This window comes from Triticum aestivum, chromosome 2B, assembly GCF_018294505.1.
Source record: "Triticum aestivum cultivar Chinese Spring chromosome 2B, IWGSC CS RefSeq v2.1, whole genome shotgun sequence".
Taxonomy (NCBI): Eukaryota; Viridiplantae; Streptophyta; class Magnoliopsida; order Poales; family Poaceae; genus Triticum; species Triticum aestivum.
In genome coordinates this window covers 405,603,259-405,613,426 of record NC_057798.1, presented here as the reverse complement: position 1 = coordinate 405,613,426, position 10,168 = coordinate 405,603,259, and positions in this window count along the sequence as shown.

The window sequence follows — 10,168 nt, the reverse complement described above, 5'->3', positions numbered from 1 at the left end:
ATGCAATTTTTTGATAAATGTCTCAAACCCTTCTTGAGCATTTACAGCCGTTATGCTGTCGAAATTTTGCTAGAAATTCTAATGCCTTTGCATTATGATTGTGCTTTCAGATGGCCACTCGTGACCAAAATCAAGTGGTTTGCCTGACCCGATGCATTGGTGTTACCGGTCATACGGCCATGTTAGTCCGAGTGATGATCGAGACAGGTTACCGTTGGTATCCCGAATACACGGTCGAAGAGCAGTTTCGAGATTTTAACCAACGCCAGTATCTTTGCACCGTCCGGATATTTCCCTCTTATCCTGGTTCTACCGAGGCTCTTCACTGTTCCTATGGGCTCGGTGTTACTATTGAGATGGCTGTGCAAGATGTGGCTTATTCTATGATGACCATCATGCGAGTCAGGACTGGCCTGCTTCGCAACACCGACTTTCGGTATATGCCAGCTTCACTTCCTGGAGCGCACGGTTATCTCCGGGCTATCTATGCTGACCCCAGTCAGGAGGAGTCACTAACTCGCACCACTGCTGAGTTGCTCGAGGATAAGGACCGAGAGAATCGGGCCTTGAGAATGGAGCTTTCAACACCCGCGCCGATCATTGGGCCACCTTGACTCGGTTTGCACCGGCTGTGCAAGCTGGATGCATGGATATGAGAGATCTGTATCCTGTTAGGTCTGCTCTGCCGGACATGATGGATTGGCATGATGTGGGAGGCATCACCCCACCTCGTGGTCCTCGCAGGCCACCGTTTGTTGGTCCAAGACCTCACCCTAGCCCTTTTGGTCCACAGGCTCCTCAGGACCGGTTGTTTCCGGATGCTCACGTTGAACTTCCAGGCTATGGAGGAGACTTCTATGAGAACTACTACGGAGATGACTGAGATAGTAGTAGTTCCACTAGGTATTGTAATAGTTGTATTCCCACCGTCCTGCGTGACTTGTGGAATATGACTTAGCATGTAGTAATCCCGGGGTGTAGGAAAAATAATGTATAGGAGCTTGGGATGCCTCCGATGATATGTAATCCTCCTCTCACCGTAGTAGTACTTGTTGGTCTTGTACTAAACCTCGTATGGTGTGTATGACGATGGAATAAAAGAAGTAGTTTCTGTATCTACCATGTCATACGGATGATCATCTTGCATTCTGAGTTGTCCATTACATTCTACATTCTATGTCGGAATCTTGTCATGTTGGACTAAACCATTGCCTTGTTTTTCCTAGGATGGTCAACACCCGCATCAACCCTGCTCCCCCAGAGCAGGCCGAAGGCAGCAGAGTTGGGGATACAAATCTGCCTCACCCTCCCTCTCTGGCAGAAGTTATGCTAGAGGCTGAGAGAAACAAGCGGGAGACCAACCGTTTGTTGGAGCGTATTGAACAGAACACAACACACCATCAGAGGACTAACTTGGTGTCACTCAGTGGTTTCATCAAGTTACATCCACCCACGTTCCACCACTCCATCGAGCCTCTCGACGCTGATGACTGGCTTCACAGTATTTCTCACAAACTGCGTTCTGCGCTAGTAGCTGAGGCTGACAAGGTCACCTTTGCTGCATATCATCTTGAAGGCCCCGCCAGTCTATGGTGGGAGAATTATGGAGCTATGCGCCCAGTGGACCATGTCACTACTTGGGCTGAATTCAGCGAGGCTTTCCATGAACATCACATTCCGGAGGGTCTCATGGACCGTAAACATGAGGAGTTCTGTAGTTTCACTCAAGGTCGACTCTCTGTTGACGCTTACAGCAGGGAGTTTGGTAACCTTGCCCGTTATGCAACGGAGGAAGTTTCTACTGATGCCAAGAAGCAGGCAAGGTTCCGTAAGGGGCTTAGTCCTGAGCTTCGCCGCGACCTCCGCCTGCATGAGTGCACATCTTTTCAGAAGCTTGTTAACAAAGCCATCAGTGCTGAGACTGGTCAGACTGATTATGAAGCAACACGCAAGCATGGCCGTGACTTGGGTTCCTCATCTGGTGCTGGTCCTCAGAAGCGCCGCGTGTGGGTGCCTAACACTGCCCTGCCACCCAGGTTCACACCGAGGCCATCCTTCCAGGCGCCTCGCCCAGCTCAGCCATATGCACCAGCCAAGCCCTATGGTGGTCCAACCAACAATGCCCCTCCACGTACTAGTTCCGTGACTTGTTTCAAGTGTGGGGAATCAGGCCACTATATGCGCGAGTGTCCCCAAACCAACCCCAACCAGACAGCAAAAACTGTTGGCCGCAGCAAGCTGACAGGGAAAGTGTTCTACGCCAAGCCGGCCACCGCTGCCCGTGGCCATGTTAATTGTGTTTCTGCGGAAGAGGCTCAAGAAGATCCCAACGTCGTTCTCGGTACGCTCCTTGTTAATTGCCACCCGGCATCTGTTCTTTTCGATACAGGAGCATCTCATTCATTTATATCCGAGAGCTATGCTCGTCTGCATAACACCACATTCTGTGAGATGCCCACCTCTATGGTAATTCAAACTCCGGGATCCAAATGGCAAACTTCTAGAGTAAGCCATGGAAATGAAATTCAAGTCGACAGACTTGTTTTTCTCGCATCTTTGATAGCCCTCAAATCTTCGGATATTAATATCATCTTGGGTATGGACTGGATGTCAGCCCATCATGCCAAAATTGATTGCTTTTCTAGGACTGTTCAACTCACCCATCCTTCGGGGAAGATAGTCAATATCTTGACCCGAATAACCAAGCGACAGTTATATTCTCTTAACGCCAGCCCTTTGCCAGACCTTGAGGACGTTCCGGTAGTCCGTGACTTTCCGGATGTCTTCCCAGAGGAATTGCCAGGCGTTCCACCTGACAGAGATGTCGAATTCGTGATAGATCTCATTCCAGGAACTGTCCCGATTTCTAGAAGACCCTACAAGATGGCACCTTTTGAACTAGCCGAGCTTAAGAAACAACTTGATGAGTCCTTGAAAAAGGGTTTCATCCGACCTAGTTCATCTCCTTGGGCTTGCCCCGTCCTCTTCGTCAAGAAGAAGGATGGTACGGACCGGATGGTTGTAGATTATCGACCTGTCAACTTGGTCACAATTAAGAACAAGTATCCGCTCCCCAGGATTAACGACCTGTATGATCAGCTCGCTGGATCCTCAGTCTTCTCTAAAATGGATTTGAGGTTGGGCTACCATCAAATCAAAATCAGAAACGGGGACATTCCGAAAACAGCCTTTGTTACTCGTTATGGCCAATACGAGTACACCGTCATGTCCTTCGGTTTAACCAACGCTCCAGCCACCTTCTCTCGGTTGATGAACTCAATCTTCATGGAGTATTTGGATAAACTCGTCGTGGTTTACCTCGATGATATACTCATCTACTCCAAGAACGAGGAAGAACATGCCGAACACCTAAGGCTAGTGTTGAAGAAACTTCGAGAGCATCGCCTTTATGCCAAATTTTCTAAATGTGAATTCTGGTTGTCAGAAGTGACCTATCTTGGACATGTAATTTCTGGTAAAGGCATTGCTGTTAGCCCTGAGCGAGTTCAAGCCATCCTTAATTGGACTCCACCTGAATCGGTCAAGCAAGTTCGGAGTTTTCTGGGCTTAGCGAGCTATTGCCGTCGCTTTGTCGAGAATTTCTCCAAAGTTGCCAAACCTCTAACTGAACTCCTCAAGAAAGATAAAAAGTTCGAGTGGACTCCACAATGTGAGCACAGTTTCCAGGAATTGAAAAGACGTTTAACCTCTGCTCCCGTACTGGTACCACTGGATTTTTCCAAGGATTTTGTTATCTACTGCGACGCCTCGCGACAAGGACTAGGCTTTATTCTCATGCAAGATCGACACGTAATTGCTTATGCTTCACGGCAATTACACCCACATGAGGAAAACTACCCCACTCATGATCTAGAGCTTGCAGCTGTAGTCCATGCACTCAAAACATGGCGACATTATCTTCTCGGTAATCGTTGCGAAATCTACACTGATCACCAAAGTCTGAAGTATATATTCACCCAACCGGATTTAAATCTCAGGCAAAGACGTTGGGTCGAGTTGATCACATATTTCGACTTAGGAATAACTTACACCCCAGGGAAAGCCAACGTCATGGATGATGCGCTAAGTCATAAATCTTATTGTAACAACCTGATGTTACAACAAAGTCAACCGCTTCTCCATGAGGAATTTCGGAAGCTTAACCTTCACATTGTTCCTCAAGGATTTCTTTCCACCTTGGTGGCGAAACCTACCCTTACGGATCAGATCATCAAAGCACAGAAAGTAGATCCGGGAATTTCCCGCATCAAGAGAAACATCAAGAAAGGAGTTGCGAATTGTTTCTCCATCGATGATCAAGGAGTCGTATACTTCGGGAATCGGCTAGTGGTCCCCAAGGTGCGAAACCTAAGGCGATTGATCCTTAAGGAAGCTCATGAATCTCCTCTCACTATTCATCCCGGTAGCACTAAGATGTATCAGGACCTACGCCAGAGGTTCTGGTGGACTAGGATGAAGAGAGAAATTGCTCAGTATATTGCTAATTGCGACGTCTGCCGTCGTGTAAAAGCAGAGCATCAACGGCCTGCTGGCACCCTTCAACCCCTAGCTATTCCTGAATGGAAATGGGATAAAATTGGAATGGACTTCATTACCGGTTTTCCCAGGACCAAGAGAGGGAATAACGCTATCTTCGTCATTGTCGATCGTCTTTCCAAAGTGGCCCATTTCTTACCTGTTTGTGAGAGTATAACTGCTAGTCAGTTAGTAGACTTGTACATCTCCCGAATAGTGTCTCTCCATGGTGTTCCTTTGGAAATTAACTCGGATCGAGGAAGTCTTTTCACCTCTTGATTTTGGGAAAGTTTCCAAAATGCTATGGGAACCCGCCTTTCTTTTAGTACCGCTTTCCACCCTCAATCAAGTGGTCAAGTGGAACGCGTCAACCAGATTCTAGAAGACATGCTTCGAGCTTCTGTTATCTCATTCGGAATGGAGTGGGAGAAATGCCTTCCATTTGCCGAATTTGCTTATAACAACAGCTATCAATCCAGCTTGGGCAAAGCCCCTTTTGAAGTTCTCTATGGACGAAGGTGTCGAACGCCTCTTAACTGGTCAGAAACCGGGGAAAGAAAATTCTTTGGCCCGGATATGATTCAGGAAGCAGAAGAGCAAGTTCGCATCGTTCGTGAAAAGTTGAAAACAGCCCAATCTCGTCAAAAGAGTCAATATGACAGAAAACATAAGGCTATGACTTTTGAGGTTGACGAGAAGGCTTACCTTCGGGTTACTCCTCTGAAGAGAACCCATCGCTTCGGTATCAAGGGCAAATTGGCTCCTCGTTACATTGGACCCTTTCGCATTCTCGCAAAACGAGGAGAAGTTGCCTACCAATTGGAACTACCTCCGAATCTCTCCAGAGTCCACGACGTCTTCCACGTTTCTCAACTCAGGCGTTGCTTCTCGGATCCTATCTGTGGAGTAGACCACGAAACGCTTGATCTCCAAGATAATCTCACGTATCGAGAGTACCCCGTTCATATCCTCGATCAAGCTGAGCGTACCACTCGACGTCATAATATCAAGTTTCTCAAGGTTCAATGGCCGCACCATTCTGAGAATGAAGCAACTTGGGAAAGGGAGGATCGTCTTCGACTCGAGTATCCCGCCTTCTTCCTGGAGGAACCCAAATCTTGGGACAAGATTCTTTTGAGTGGGGGTGAGTTGTCACACCCTAGCTAGTTCATGCATTAGAGTGTTGCATCATGTCTACTCTTTCATCAGAAACTTGAAATGGGGATGCCAGAACCCCTAGCCCCCTCTGAAAACAACTAGGGTTTACTAAAAATAATTTCAATGAACCTGAAATGCCCTTCTAAAATGTCCATCATTTTTGTCCTAGTTCAGAACCTGTGCCAAAAGTGATGCACAATTTTCTAGGTCATCTTAGGGTCTTTGGATTAAATGATAAGTATTTGAATTTGGGCATTTAAAATTATATAAAATATTTCAAATGCTCAAATGTCTCCAAACTAAAATGTTTCATGTTGGAAATAATCCAACTATGGACCAGAAGCAGTTTGGTGATTTTAGGAGTTGCCTAAGTATTTTTAAAAATTCAACAAAGTTGCAGAAAAATAGAAAAAGGAAAAAAAACAGAAAGGAAACTTACCTGGCGCCTGCAACCCGGCCCACCTGCCGGCCCAGCCCAGCGCCGCGTCAGCGAGCTGCTTGCCGGCCAGGCAGGCAGGCAGGTGCCCGACGGCGGCCGCAGCGTGCGCCACGCAGCTGGCCGTCGCCCTGCTTCACCTCCTCGCCTCGCTGCTGGTTTGGATGAACTCCACGTCGAGCCGTGAACCCCCAGGACACCTCCATTCTCCCCCAACTCCTCTCCCTCGCTCTCCCACGCCATGGCCGACGCCATCGCCGCCACCCCCTCGCCGTAGCCACGCTCTCCGTCAACCCCACGCCGCGCCACCATGTCCAGGAGCTCCGCCACCCTCCTCTCCTTCGAGCAAGCCGAGCCCCGAGCGCTCGCATGCCCCGAAGCCACCGCACGGACCTCGACCGAACCGCCATCGCCGGAGATCCCTTTCAACGCCGTCGCCGCATCAGCTCGTCCCCGACCCCGCCGGTGGCCTCTACGGGTGCTCTGTGAGCCTAGCTACCCCTCCTACCCTTCCTCTCTCGCTCCCGAGCCGTGTAGCCACCGCATGAAGATCACCCGCATGCACCGCCGTGGATCTCGTCGCCGACGTGCTCCCGGCCATCCTCCGGCCACCTCACGGTGTCCAACACACTCACCACGTTGCGTTGAGTCCAACCGTGCACTCCCCGCACCTCACCGCACACCCTAGCCTCGAGTTCGTCCCCAACCAAACTCCGGTGGCTGCCTAGGTCGTCGCCGGCGCCAACTCCGGCCACCCCGACCCCAACTGACTCCACCAAGAGCCGCGGCTCGTCCTCAGCTCCACCCCGATGCCCCCCGCGACCCATTTGGTGGCCGGAACGGCCAAAACCACTTCCGCCGCCGCGTCGGGCTCGCCGGCGGCTAAACGCCGGTGCAGCCGTGTTGACTTTGACCACGGGTGGGCCCCGGTTGACTCTGTTGAGTCAATGACAGGTGGGGACCCCTTCTGCTAATTATCCAGATTAGTTTAAACTAAATTAAATTAGTTAATTAGCCACTGACACCCTGGACCCACGCGTCAGGTTTGACCTGGACCGGGTCTGTTGACTTGCTGAGGTCAGCCTGACCTCATGCTGACGCAGTAAACCTTTTCTGAAATTAAAATAAATCTAAAATGATTTATAAATTCCAGGAAATAACCCAAACTTCAAAAATTCATATAAATTCAACCGTAGCTCCAAATCAAACAAGTTATATATGAAAAATGATCAGAAAAATCCAATCTATCCATCTGTACTGTTTTCATGCATGTTTAAACAAGTTAACTTGCTGTTTAGTGCAAAACATGATAAAGCACTATTTAAGATCACAAATGTGTTTGGAATTTGAATCTTTGGTTCAAATTGGCTCAAACCCATCTGGTCTTAGTTGCATTAGCCCAACACACTCATACTGCCATGTCTCATGCATGCATCATATTGTTGCATATTGTTTGGTGACGTTGTGTATCGGTGTTCTTTGCGGCAGGTTCTGCCCCCGAGGAGTACCGTGATTACCCTAACGAAGAGCAATATCAGTGCACCGACCCATCAGGCAAGCAACCAACCAGTTGATCATATCGATACAATCCCATGTTCTCGCTTCTGCTCTCTTTTACTGCATTAAGACAACGCGTTTCAAACTGCTGTGTGCTACGGTAGTTGAACCCATTTCCTCTGCATGACCTGTCATTGCCACAGTAACTAGATGAAACCCACTAGCATGTGTAGGAGTTGATTGAGCCATATGTATGTGTTGTTCCTACCTTGCTATGCCTGCTATGCTTAGAGTCGTGTCAGGTCTGGTTCATCTGGGTGATGGGCTAGAGTGAAATGATCATGCCGGTATTGAGAGTGATGTGGTGAATACGATTTGGTAAAGGTATCGATGAGAGGCCATGTAGGAGTACATGGTGGGTTGTTTCATTGAAGCCGACCTTAAGCACTGAGATCTGTATGTGTGATTTAAGAATCAGCTACTACCATGCATTGGGCCCGAAACCAATGGACCCTCTCGGCGTCTTATTCACCCTAGTTGTCTGTCCAGGAGTTGCAAGTAGTTTCTGGTGTTTGTAGCCTACTAGAGGCCGTGGACAGCGCTGACCGTAGGGGTGGGCTGTGATGCGGTAGGTACGTGGCACGGTGTATCGGATACCCGTTAGGTATCTCGGAAACCCTCTACACATTGTTCGGGGCCATATGGGAAACCTCGGCCGGACTCCCTGCGGATGGAACCTGGATAGGCGATAAACCTGGATTGGAGACTTAGGTGATTAGGTAGGTCGTGGCCAACACCCACGTTGGGCTTCCGCTTGAAGGTTGCCAAGTACATGTCGTGTAAACGGCGGTAAGTGGTGAGAGCGTGTATGAAGAAGTACACCCCTGCAGGGTTAACCTAATCTATTCGAATAGCCGCGTCCGCGGTGAAGGACTACTTGGTTGCCTATACAGTTCATAGACAAGTAAACTGGAAACTACTAAAAGCTTCAAGATAAGCGTGAGTGCCGAGGATGGCTCTTCCGTAGGATGACGGAGGTGGATTCTCGGTAGTGTATTGAAGTGGTGAGTAGTGGACTCGTGTGCGCAAAACCATTTCAAGTTGGTGTATCGTAGGATAGCTTAGCCAAGGGTCAAAGCTGGCTTGCTGCAATAACTCCACCAACCCTTCTTGATAATGTGCATGTATGTAGGATCTGACGTAAGTCTTGCTAGGTACCTTTGTACTCATGTTGCTATAATTTACATTTTACAGAAGGCGCTGCAACCCCTTCTGATGGGTTCTTCGTAGACGTTGACATCGACGAGTAGACTAAGGCCCAGGTGGTAATCCTGAGCTTGTGAAGGTCCATGTAGTATAGCTAGGCTTTCCAAGCCTCTTTTATTTTACTAGTTGTCTGTACTCAGACAAGTTACTTCCACTGCTGGTTTGTATGACTGTATGACTTGAATGTGGGTCGTGAGACCCGTACTTGTATGTATGTTATGTATGGCTCCCTGAGACTTTAAATAAAGTACTTGTGTCGTAGAGTCATGTTGTGATGCCTTGTTGTATTTGCACATATCGAGCATATTGTGTGTATGATTGAAATGCTTGGTATGTGTGGGATCTGACTATCTAGTTGTTTATCTTTAGTAGCCTCTCTTACCGGGAAATGTATCCTAGTGTTTCCATTGAGCCATGGTAGCTTGCTACTGCTCCGGAACACTTAGGCTGGCCGGCATATGTCCTTCTTCGTTCCTGTGTCTGTCCCTTCGGGGAAATGTCACGCATTGAGTACCAGAGCCCTGTTAGCCCGCTATAGCCCGGTTTACCGGAGTCCTGCTAGCCCAGTGCTACAGCCCGGACCCACTTGCTGATGACCGACACGTTCGATGCTGGGTCATGGATGCCTGTCCCTGTAAGTCTGTGCCACTTTGGGTTTACGACTAGTCATGTCAGCCCAGGCTCCTTATCATATGGATGCTAGCGACATCATCATATACGTGAGCCAAAAGGCGCAAACGGTCCCGGGCAAAGGTAAGGCGACACCCGTGGGAATACCGTGCGTGAGGCCGCAAAGGGATATGAGGTGTTACAGGCTAGATCGATGTGACATTGAGTCGGGGTCCTGACATTAGCCTTTCTTTCTTTTTTGGTCGACTGATCGACTTGAGCTGATAGAACTAGTGGGCGCACGCAGAGTGCACCCATTGGGTGTAGTCCCCGAGACTACAGTTGAATGTTTAGATTCGGCTATAGTCTTAGAAATACTACGATTTTTCTTTTAGTCACTCAAAAGTGACCTATCTTTGACGTCTGTCGATTGATCCTTCGCAGAAATCTTGCGAGCTTGCAGCTCGTTATACTGAGTTGGAGAACAAGCATATCCAGCTCGAACTTGATCTGAAGCTTGTCCAGGAGAACTTCACGAAGGCGAAGGAGGAAGCAAAAGGTATGTTTGGTGAGAACCTTGACGACTGCCTTTGTTTCTTGTCCACTCCCGAGTCTGATCTCACTATGATTTTGCAGATAAACTGAGGGATTCTCTGAACAAGAAGG